Source organism: Malurus melanocephalus, unplaced genomic scaffold (assembly GCF_030028575.1).
Source record: "Malurus melanocephalus ecotype Western Australia unplaced genomic scaffold, MMel_1.1 scaffold_293, whole genome shotgun sequence".
Classification (NCBI taxonomy): Eukaryota; Metazoa; Chordata; class Aves; order Passeriformes; family Maluridae; genus Malurus; species Malurus melanocephalus.
In genome coordinates this window covers 607,453-618,508 of record NW_026623525.1, presented here as the reverse complement: position 1 = coordinate 618,508, position 11,056 = coordinate 607,453, and the positions used below count along the sequence as shown (strand labels likewise).

Sequence of the window (11,056 nt, the reverse complement as noted above, 5' to 3'; positions counted from 1 at the left end):
AGCAAAAAGGACAGTAGAATGCTGTTATGAAGCATTCAACACACAACCACTGTTTCCAGATAACTCTACCTCACACACAAACACAAGCCACATCACTCCCCATTACAGGTTACTCGTTCTTAGCTGGGAGCAACAAACATTCCAGACACAAACTCTGGAGTCAAACAGACTGTGCAGGCACAGAAGAAGGAAATGGAAATGAGATGTCCATTGAGATCATCAGAACATTGCACAGGAAATGCCACCTTAGGCAACCAAGGGAAAAAACATACCATTTCAGTGTCCAGACCAAGTACTATAAAGCTTCTTTTCAGGCAAAGTCCCAAGACATGGCCCATTTTCTCCAAAAATTCTCTAACAAACTAAAAATTAATCAGTCATTTTATTTTGAAGATGTCATTAATTCAGATGCAGTTTCTTTGTAATTTAAACTCATTCCAGAATTTTGGCAGGCTGAGGCATATTTTCTGCATTACAACTATGGAGTCAGAGAATGGGTTGGGTTRGACATGACCTTGAGTCTCATTGCACTCCCTGCCATGGGCAGGGACACCTTCCACTATCCCAGGTTTCTCCAAGCCTCATCCAACCTGGCCTTGGACACTTCAAGGGATGGGGCAGCCACAGCTTCTTTGGGCACCCTGTGTCAGGGCCTCACCACCCTCATGGAGAAGAATTTCTTCCCAATATCTGATATAAATCAACTGTCTTTCAGTTTGAAGCCATTCCTCCATGTCCYGACACTCCAGGCCCTTGTAGAAAGTCTGTCTCCATCTTTCTKGAAGGCTCCCTTCAGGCACTGGAAGGAATTGTAACATCTCTTCTTGATCTGGACTTTACTATTCATCTCAATGTAGCTTTTGATGTGACTACAAYAGGAAAGAACAGGATGCTATTTCTTCAAATCTGACTCCTTTCTCTTGACACATGAACAACCAATTCGGTTTGAGAACAAAGCTGATTACAAATATATGTGTAACTGAGAGCAAGTGGATGCAAATTTTCTGACCACTTACAGAAAAAATATATATCATATATAGAATTGGAAAGCAGGAAAACATTTCCCTTTTTTTCCCAAAGAAAAAGGAAAACCATCTTACAAAAAACACATACTATTCCTCCACCATGTGCTGCCAGATTTCAGCTTTTCATACTAAAACTCACAACATAAAAATACCATGTAAAAATCAAGAGCCTGATGCACTGATGCACTGAAGAATTGCAACTAAAAAAAGTGGGAGTATGGCTTCACTAGCACTGAAAAGAACATCCAGGTCTTTTACCAGAGATCAGTTCAACAATAATCAACAGTATTTTCTTTCTGGTGTATCTTCTGGGCCTCTGGAAGCTGTGGTTTTGATACCATTTCCAGGCTGCTCTCCATTTCTTCTCGCTCTCCTTCCAGACAATGCCTGGACAAAAGTCACTGGCACACAAAATGAAGATCAACAGGGTTTACAGACTCATCAAATCCTGTTTCAAGAGCCTGACAAGCAGCAGGCAACAGTTTTTGAATTGGCTGCTGAATTTTGAGTCTCTAGGGGCTAAAGTATAACCCACCTGCCCCACCAAGGCTGTTTGGAGGTGGGAATATCTGCTCCATCCACTGCTCCCTGTTCCTCTGGCAGGGCTGTAGGATCCTTTTGGGGCCAGTTCCCTTCCTTTGCCTTTGGGGTTCCAGCAWAAGCACCTGATGCCAGGACCATGGAGGTTGGTGACAGGGCTCACTGGTGGCAGAGCCAGCTGAAGCACACATTCATGCATGCCAGAAAAAGCTTTTCAGACTGCTCAGTCAACGTGCTGCTCACCAATACAGCTCCATGGGACAGGCTGGCTGTGCCAAACTACCAAGCCTCGTGAACCATTTTTTCAGGATGTGCCTGAACTCCCTATAGACACTGGGTAAACAGGTTTCTCCATAAAAGTACACATTTTTAGAGCAGAAACTGTCTGTGTGAAGCAAACTGTATATGCACTTAGCCTGTGATGAATCCAACACCCTGTCACCATGAAGCGTGGTGACACCACACAAAACAGCTTGTGCACTTCAGACAACACTGAATACCAGCTTAGAAGAGCTAGATAACCTAAGTGAGGTGCTTCAATTACAAAACTTTACAGGAATTGAACATACCAACCTCAAAAGTGTTGGTAAATTTACACTGATTTGTTAAAAATCTCAGCTCTAGTCAGGAAAAACATTAGGAATACCTAGGAGAACTCCAGGGAGAAATTATTCTTTTTCTCTGCCTCAGCTCTTCAAAAAACATCTCTTCAGTGGGTTCTCCCACTGTGCAGACAGAAGGCATGCTGGGGAAAGCTGCCATCACAGTCAGCTTTGCAGCCACACAATCCTRCATTCTCCCTCCAGAGCTGTGTGTTATGGCAACAACAAAAAACCACACCTGGTAGAGAAGAGTAGCTGAATTCTACTGGGCACTCTGTGTGGGAGAATATGMAACAGATTGTCCAGTTTGCTTAGRTRGAATGTATAGATTCAAAGTGCTAARGAAGCAAATAGCCACTACTTAATCAACTCCAACAGTCAGGATCACCCTCATCAAACATTTCTTCATCTTTGCAGCTGTCTTTACACATTGCAGAAGTACAGAACAGGACATGACATGAAGCAATATATACATCTTTTGCAATTTATACAGTCACATTCTCAATTTCAGGCTGCTGGAAAGCTGAAGACAATGGTGTGTCCAAAAGCACACACCTCTGAGCATGCACTGACATGTGTAAGTTAACCRTTTCTTTCTCAGAAGCTCTTTATACTTCACACAGCATCTGTCGTGCCCTGTAGCTCTGTAATGTGCAGAATCAAGCTCTAAATACAGGTCTAACAGAGAAGGCACCCCCTCACACAGAGTACAGCAAGAACAGAGATAAAAAACAACAGTGGGAAACACTGAACAGCATAAGGACTTCMAAAACAGCCAACAAAATAGTAAATGCTAAAAAAAACAGCTTTAATTTGGTTGTAGAAGGAACATGTAAGGATGAAATCAAAACCAGAGAAGTATCACAGCTATGCCAGGGGGACAGGGAGAGCAAAGCTTCAGCAYCTCCTGAGCCCACAGTGCACCAAGAGGAGAATCCACAGAGCAAAGCAGAATCCACAGAGCTCCTTTTTGAGGTGATACAGCCAGGAGCTCTTGGAGCAACTGGACTCTGTACAGCCCAGTAGGCCTATCCACTGTATTCACTTTGTTAAGTCTCACCTTTCCTGGTGTTGGTGTTGCTTGGTTTTTTTTTTGTTTTGTTTTTATGAACACGGTGGTTTTATCTGAATCCTCAGCATTACAAAGGTTTCTGCTTTTGGGCTCTCTGAGCTGCTCCAAGGAGAGCAGGAATGGCACTGCAGGGCTCCCACCCTGAGCCACAGAGCACTACTGCCCTGAACCCCTCAGGGCCAGCTTTATACTCAGTTTCGCTTTCCAAGCAGAACTGTTTGAGAAGAAGCAGGACAGCCAGCTAAAGAGGTTACTCCTTGTCTCACAGGTAAAATGGCTAAGCAGGTTTTCCTAGAAAATGTTAACTGTTGCTTGCATCTTCAAAGAGTTACTCTGCTGCCTCGCTTACAGATTCCATTCCCAAGCTMAACATTAATGTATAGGCATACAAATATTCATGTAAATTTACATATGTGAATCCAGCAGATAAGGGTGGAGATGAAACAGAGAAGCAGCTTACACATCTTGGAAAGAACTGGCTCCAAAGGCCTTGGAGTGCTCAATTACAGCAGACATGGTCCATTGTCTGCAGCTGGATTATCCAGGCTTGTGGGTGAAGCACACCACAGCTACAAACATCCCTGCAGTGGCTCTGGGCCAAGCCATTTAGGTCAGCCAAGTCTTATTATCTTAAGTGCAGCATCATGTTAATGAGCTGGCTGGCAGAGCACACAGGGATTCCTGCAGCAGCCAGGKATTCCTGGTCCAGCCAGTTTTCCTGGGATGCAATCAGCCACCAGCAGCCCTGGCACAGGGGAAATCGCTGGGGAAGCACTCTGCCACAGGGATGCACTCATGCTGCTTCTCTTTTCTGCAGAGTTAAGGCTAAATAAAACTAAAAAAGTTTTTTTTTTTGCTCCTGACATGCTGGAAACCAAAATGGAGACGCTTGTCCTATCTTCTTGAGAAAGGAAACAAAGTCCTCCATATAAAGATTCCTGTTATTTCAAACTGGAAGGGGTTTGTGTTCCTGTCCTACTCTGGTCCATACTGCCTAAATTTGAGTTTCCATTGCCTATTATGCATTTAAGCCTTTAGCTTATTTTGCTAAGAAATCAATTAGTCAAGAACTCCGTGGGTAAATTCTCTCCTGATAGCTCTTCTTGTTTGGCAGTTTCTTGTTCCATACTTCCCATAATTCTGATGTTTTGAACTAAAACTACTTGTTGGAGYAACTCAAGAGAAGTTACAAGTTCAGACATAGAGCTTACTGCTTCTCTTTTAGGCAGAAATAAACAATTTTAACAAATAGCTCTGACTAACAGGGCACAAGCTATCTTTTGAACATCCATATTATATTTAGTCTCTTAGACTCCATCTCCAAGGTTTTTTTCTTTTGTTAAACCTTTTTTTTCTTTTGTTAAACCTTCACACTAATGATCCGAATACTGGGATTATAATTACTCAGTAATTTTTGCTTTTTTTTTTTTTTTTAATTTGGTAAAATCTTCTTTACATTTCTTCTAATATATATCAAGTATCATCAGTAGATTGGATGATGGATCTATAGATAAAAGAAATCCTTGTTGTAAAATTCTTAATTACATGTAGCATTATTTTCAGCATGCCAAAATGGAGATTAGTTACTTACAGCCTCCTGCCTGAAAGGAGCTTTAATTAAGYTTTTCAAATTTCACTTCAGCTTTGATATGTTCATTTCCATTTCCTCATCTTGGTTAGCCATCCTGGCGTCATACCTGCTTATCACCTTATTCATAAAAACATTTCCCTTGCCTGAGATCCCTTTTTTAAACTGTCTTTCTCTTGGTTCTTCCTCACTATTTTAAGGCTTTTATTATAATGCAAATTTCACTATGGATGGACAGTGTTCAAGGGACTCAGCTGAAATTTTTCTCTTAAGCAAAATGCCTAAGAAGGTCCTCCCATKGTAATGAAAAAAATATTTAAACCTTTCCATATAGTTCCAGTCCATGAACTACTTACTGACTTTAACTCTCCTAGCATGCCTCCTGACCCTGTCAAAGTAACATTCCTACAAAACCCATCACCCTCTACACCTCTTTCCTTTGAACTACTTTGGCAGATTTTTACAAGCCTGCTTGCTTACTCAGAATCTCCATTCACACAACAGATTTTGGTACTCTCTTCTTACCTGCAGCAAATCCTGCTTTATTTCTCCAGTTCCCCAGCCTTTTCATCTCTTTCTCTTGTGACTCTACACACCCTCTTCCCTAAAACTACAGCTTCTAGCAGAACCTCCATTTGTTTCTGCAAGAAATAAAATCTTTCAACTCTCACTAGTAGTAAGAGAAATGAAACCACTATCTCCTTACCTTTGTAATCACCAGCACTGTGTTCTCCTGGATCACCCTCCTCACCCAGACTTTATTCTCCATATTCTCTTCTTTGGAAGCTAGCTGAAAATTTGATGTTATTTGTGCAGCCTTGTTTCTCTGCCAATGTCCTGTTACCCTCAGCTTCCCAGTTTTCAGATGCTCTCTCACTTACACCTACTAGCTGAAATTTCCTACCAAATAATTTCATGCCTGCTGTTCACACAAGAATAAATTAATTTTGCAAGTCATGTGCTGCTCTGTTCAAAGGCGATAATTTTAATGTACACCATCTTTTGGGAGAGCTCCSTTCCAGAAAAGCCATTAAATCCCCAAACAAACATTTGAAACTGCAAATAAAAGTTTAGCAACGGACAAACTTGCTTCCCAAGATCTGCAGAGAACATGTATAAATTACAGTATAAATTACAWACTAGCTCCCATACCTTGTGCTCCACTTGCAGCTCCTTCCTTGCAGGGCTGCTCTGCCTGTGAGTGTCTGAATCCTGAGCAGATTGCCAGGTATGACCCACAGCACGAGTTTCAGCTGATGTCATTCTCCACGTCAGAATGCAAATCAGACTGCTCTGCTCATTTGATCATCCTTCTCTGAGGGGGATGAGTACAGCTCCCTGGTTTTGCTCCATGGAAAACAAGCATTCATTTTTTTCAGTTAAAAACAAGGCCATAAAGAGGCCTGAATACCCCTGGCTTGACCATGCCTTTGGTCAGAAGGTGCTCAGAGCAGTGAGCCCAAATGTTTCTTAGCCTCYCTCTTGCTACCAATGTGCTTTCAGAAGCCATTCTGGGTGCCCATCACATCCCTCACCTCAGCTGAGCTTTAGCTTTCCTATCTGCATCCTTCCATGCCCAGGCAACACTACCATATTCCTCTTGGCCATTCATACCACGTCCACCTTTCTCATGCTTCCTTTTTGTGTTTAAGCTCAAACAAGTTTCATGCTCCTTTCTGCTTGCCTCCTACCATTTTTGTTTGTCTCCTTGCATGTTGGGTGGACTACCTGTGCTTGAGCTGACTGTCTGGGAAGATCAGCCCCTTTACCTGCCAGGAGGGTCTCCCAGGAGATCCTCCAAGCTTCCTGAAGAAGCCAAAATCTCCTCTCCTGAAACTTAAGAGAAACCCAAGAAAGTGCATTCAAATTTTGGAATACCACAGCTGTTTCTGCCATATTCTTCCTCCAAGAACCTGGACATACTTCCCTAACATTGCTGCAAAAAACCTGGGCTGAACTGCAGCACTTGTCAAACTAGTCTGGAAAATGAAGGGCCGCATTAAGTTATCAGGGTAAAAGCAACACAGACAAAAGCTGAAGACTTTTGCTGTCTGGCTGGTCTTAGTCCATGGCTGAATTATGAAATGAAGTAACATTCCTGTGTTACTTCCAGGGCAGAGTGGGGTAACATAAAGCTTATTGTCCTGACATTGGGTACAGTGTTCTGCTACTGAATGCTAACTGTACAAACAAAAGAAATTCCAGCCAAAACCCACTGCATGTTGACAGTTTGGGTAAGGCCAAGAGCAGCTTGTTCTACCATCACTGTGCAGAAAGCTACAGACCACACCACAGCTTAGTAGGAGCATCAGACATCACTGATGTGTCCAAGTAAAGCAACTGAGGCACTCAAAGCACCAGCTGACATCTCAACAAAACACACAGACACCTAGTCCCAGACCTACATGGGTTTCTCAAAAGTGCAAATGTCAAATGTAAGAAGGAGGTACCTATAAACCCCAAAGGAATTACTCATCAATTTCTTTGCATTTTTTCCTTCATTCTTTCTCCTAACACTTACTATTTCCTCCAGTCTCACTGTAGAAACAGCAGTCATGGTCTGACATCACTTGATAGAATTGAGGAAGAAAAGCAAGTTATTAGGCCTCAGGCCACAGTGAGCTAGGAATTCAGGTTGGAAGATCACGCAAAGAATCAAGAGGGAGATTACTTCTCCTAGAATGGCTCATCTATTCTTTATCTAAATCCATCAGTACCAAASAAAGTCAGGCAGTCTTAATGAGATCGTGTCCTTCAGTGTGAGTTAAGAGACAGCAAAAACTGCCAAAAAGCCCCTCAACAGAAATGCTATTTATCTACAAAACTTGTACCAACAAGCAGTTCATACACCAATAGAAGCCTTTTCACAGATTTTGGAAGGAGAAAGGCACAAAAAGGCATCACACACTGTGAGAACACATTCTAAAAAAGACTCAAAACTTAGAGCCTGGGCAGCAATAACTTGCTGAGCAGCAATAAAATGCTTCCAAAGGCAAGTTCTGGCTTTACAACCCAGTTTATGTCCATGGATGTTCAGATGCTAGAAGAGCAGAAAATACTTGCCCAGATCATTCATGGCAGTATATACCCCTGACATCTTTTTTACTGCCAGCTGAAATCACTCAACTGATAATCACTAACCCTGTTAATCAATCACATACCAGGCCTCAAAAAGTTTAATTCCAGCTTAAAAAYTGGGAATAATAAAAAGCAGGCAGTAGGTTCAAGCTTCCAAGCCATACTCAACTCACATTAAAATACCAATATAGCTCTCAATAAAGCCTCTTTCTTCCAAGCTCATGGGACGTACAGTGCTTCTCCAATGCATTACCTGACTCTCCACTTCTGAAGCATAAATATTCCTCAATAGTCATACTGTTGTGCTCTGATGGGCCTCTCCTAACTTRTGCTCTAAGAATCACCCTTGGTGAGCCCTTCTGGTCCCTTCCAGGACACTCCACCTCTTCTGTCCTTGCACCTTCAGCCACACTCTCAGTTCTACAGTTTGTAGCAGCCCTCAGAAGCTCTTCATTCTYAGTTTCACCTACAATTCCTACTTCCCTGCAGTCCAAAGAATCACCATTGCTCTTCATTTGTACCAAGTGAATCAAGCCCTTTTATCCCTCTTTCTCCCCCATTTCCTGAAAGGCAAGTTTTCTAATTCATCACAGCAGCCCTGGTGAGCTCCCACCTCATGAAGCACAGAACTGAGCTGTGATCCTGCACAGCTGATCTTGGGTCAAAAGGAGAGAACCCACTGTGATAAATGAGGAGCCCTAAGGGACAGATGTGTGTGACCTCTGCCACAGACAAAACAGCAGAGTGGAATTGGAGGGTCCTGAATGCCAATGTAGATTAGAAAAGTGTTTACCTATCCCTTGGGATTAATATTTGCACAATGCTGAGGGAGGCATCCTGTGTGACAATGCAGKGCACCTACACATGCAGTGAATGACTTTTCACACATCCCTCACTCTCCTCTCTTAGCAGGAAACACACAGGCTTTAATTATTTTCTATGAGCTGGCTTTAAATTTCACTATCAACTGTTCCATCAGTTTCCTAGGTATTTCTTCCTGCAAACTCCTCAGCCTGTTCAAAGCTTAGAAAAAAATTAATTAGTCTAAAATTAAGACTCTTTTAAATTATACTCCTACCTGTAAAACTAGAATGTGTTTTCATGATTTTTCATTTCAAGACACAAAACTTGAAAGCTTATCTGAGAACATCTACATTCCCAACATTACTGCAAAAGCAAAATACATTGAAAACATTGAGAAAGAGAAAGCAACTGACAGAAAGATTTCCTCTTTTTCCAAGATTAAAAGCATTGAGACTCAGTTTTCATAAGCATCACTGCTTAATGAGTAGTGCAATATACCACATGATGTTCATTTAAAAACAAATGTGGAGATGGATTATTCTTCACTAGCACRGATAACCTAAAAGCTCTGTGATAGGGGCAGCTCATAAAGCAGAATGTAAAACTCTGGTTGTTTCCATAGGCATTGTCCTCTTTTCTTTGCTGGAGCAGAACACGAAGAGAACCTGTGATAGGAGCTTKCCTATCACACAAACAAATCACTGTGTATTCCTTGTCAAGATTTGAAGGCTGCAGCCACAGTGTGTTGTTCACCCAGCAATTCTGGCCTTAAGGGGTGGCTTAACCACATCTGCAATGGGAGCCTTCTAAAAAAATATCCCAGGGCTGGCTCAGACCCTGGTGATCCTCCTGGTCCTCTGACCAAAGACTCTCCTTAATCTGGACCCTGCTCCTGCTCTGCTGCCGAGGAACCTGCATTTGCTGCAGGCACAGGTGGCTCTGAGAGAGAGCACTGACACCACCTTTATTCTGACACCACCTTTATTCCTCTCTGGGCTGATTCTTCTGCAGAACAGACACAGCTCATCCCCAGTGCAGCTTTGTGCCCTGCCTGAGCTTACACTCAGGAATAATAAAAAGCAGGCAGTAGGTTAAAGCTTCCAAGCCATACTCAAGTCACATTAAAATACCAATACAGCTCTCAATAAAGCCTCTTTCTTCCAAGTTCATGGGACAGTACAGTGCTTCTGTAGCCCCCAGCCCCAGCCTGTTGGATCCCCCAGCTCCCYGGCTGAGCCCAGGGTTTATTTTTAAAATATAGAGCATCACTTTCTCCTTACTTCAATTCACCACAAGTAACTTTACAAGAAAAGTCACACAGAAATGATTATTTGGGGAATTCTGCTTTCATGCTTTKTATTCAGTATCCTCTCTAAACAGAAAAATTCCTCTGATCTTTTCTTTGAAAACATTAAACACAAAATGTGAGAATTCATATTTCAAACCCCGCAGAAGGATCTTTCTCATATGTATGAAAACAGATAGATGAACAATAGGGAAACCATTGCCCCAAAAGTTCTTATAGTACCTCACGGGTAAAAATAACACTTTTTGTTACAAGCAAAATAACCTGAACACAACCTGTAGTTTACCTCTTTCACAATTTATTTTTCCTTATCTGTTTTGATTCAAAGCCTCAGCACTTGCTGGATTGGAAGGCATATGCCACACCTGTGGCTACCAGTGTAGCAACCTCACAAAGCAAAGTATTTGAAGAATTTCTTTATTTTTGGAACTGACTTTTAAAACAAAGAAACTAGTTGTTATCTGAATCAGTTTCGGTAAAAGCTGAATCAGTCTTGAAGTTTATGGAATTACTGGAGWCCTCTTGGAACATATTTCCTCCTTTTCCAAATGAAAGCTACTGCTGAATTAATTAAATCTAAAGCATATTGGAAAAGGAGAGGGGAACATGCACTGGATTCTTGACATTGCTGTTTAATTCAGGACAAACATGCTAAGGTGTAYTCATTAGTAAAGATGATAACACTACAAAAATGACTCCAAACACAATAGCCTTAAGCAGACTTTCAAAACTGGGAAAATTATGACTTTTCTCTTTCATTAAAAAGAATCTGCCATCGAGTGCCAGTAGAATTAAGTATGAAATTTCAATACAGATATACTGAAGTGGAATACATGCACCTTGTAAAGACCCACACTAAAACTCAAACCTTTATTGGATGAGGAGGGTGGCCAAGGGTGAGGTACACAGACTGTCAGACACCCTGTTAAGGCAGAAAACACCCTACAAAAACACCCTACAGCCAGGTCAGCATGCAAGAGCAGGAGCACTGAGGCAGGCCCAGGATGCATCCAGTGGGGAACAACACTTGGAACCCTCAGC

The 11,056-nt window shown here is 42.0% G+C and overlaps 1 protein-coding gene across 3 annotated transcripts in view; it reads right to left on the bottom strand.

The window, feature by feature from the left end:
* Positions 1–11,056, bottom strand: part of CERS4 (ceramide synthase 4) — a 41,834-nt gene that overhangs the window by 26,484 nt on the left and 4,294 nt on the right. Inside the window, exon 1 of one of the 3 annotated variants that reach the window (XM_057376852.1) lies at positions 5,980–6,068. The exons of the other annotated variants lie outside the window; for them this stretch is intronic. The gene's annotated coding sequence lies outside the window, so the exon portion shown is untranslated. Of the gene's footprint in view, positions 1–5,979; positions 6,069–11,056 lie in introns of those variants that run through there. 3 annotated transcript variants of the gene reach the window in all.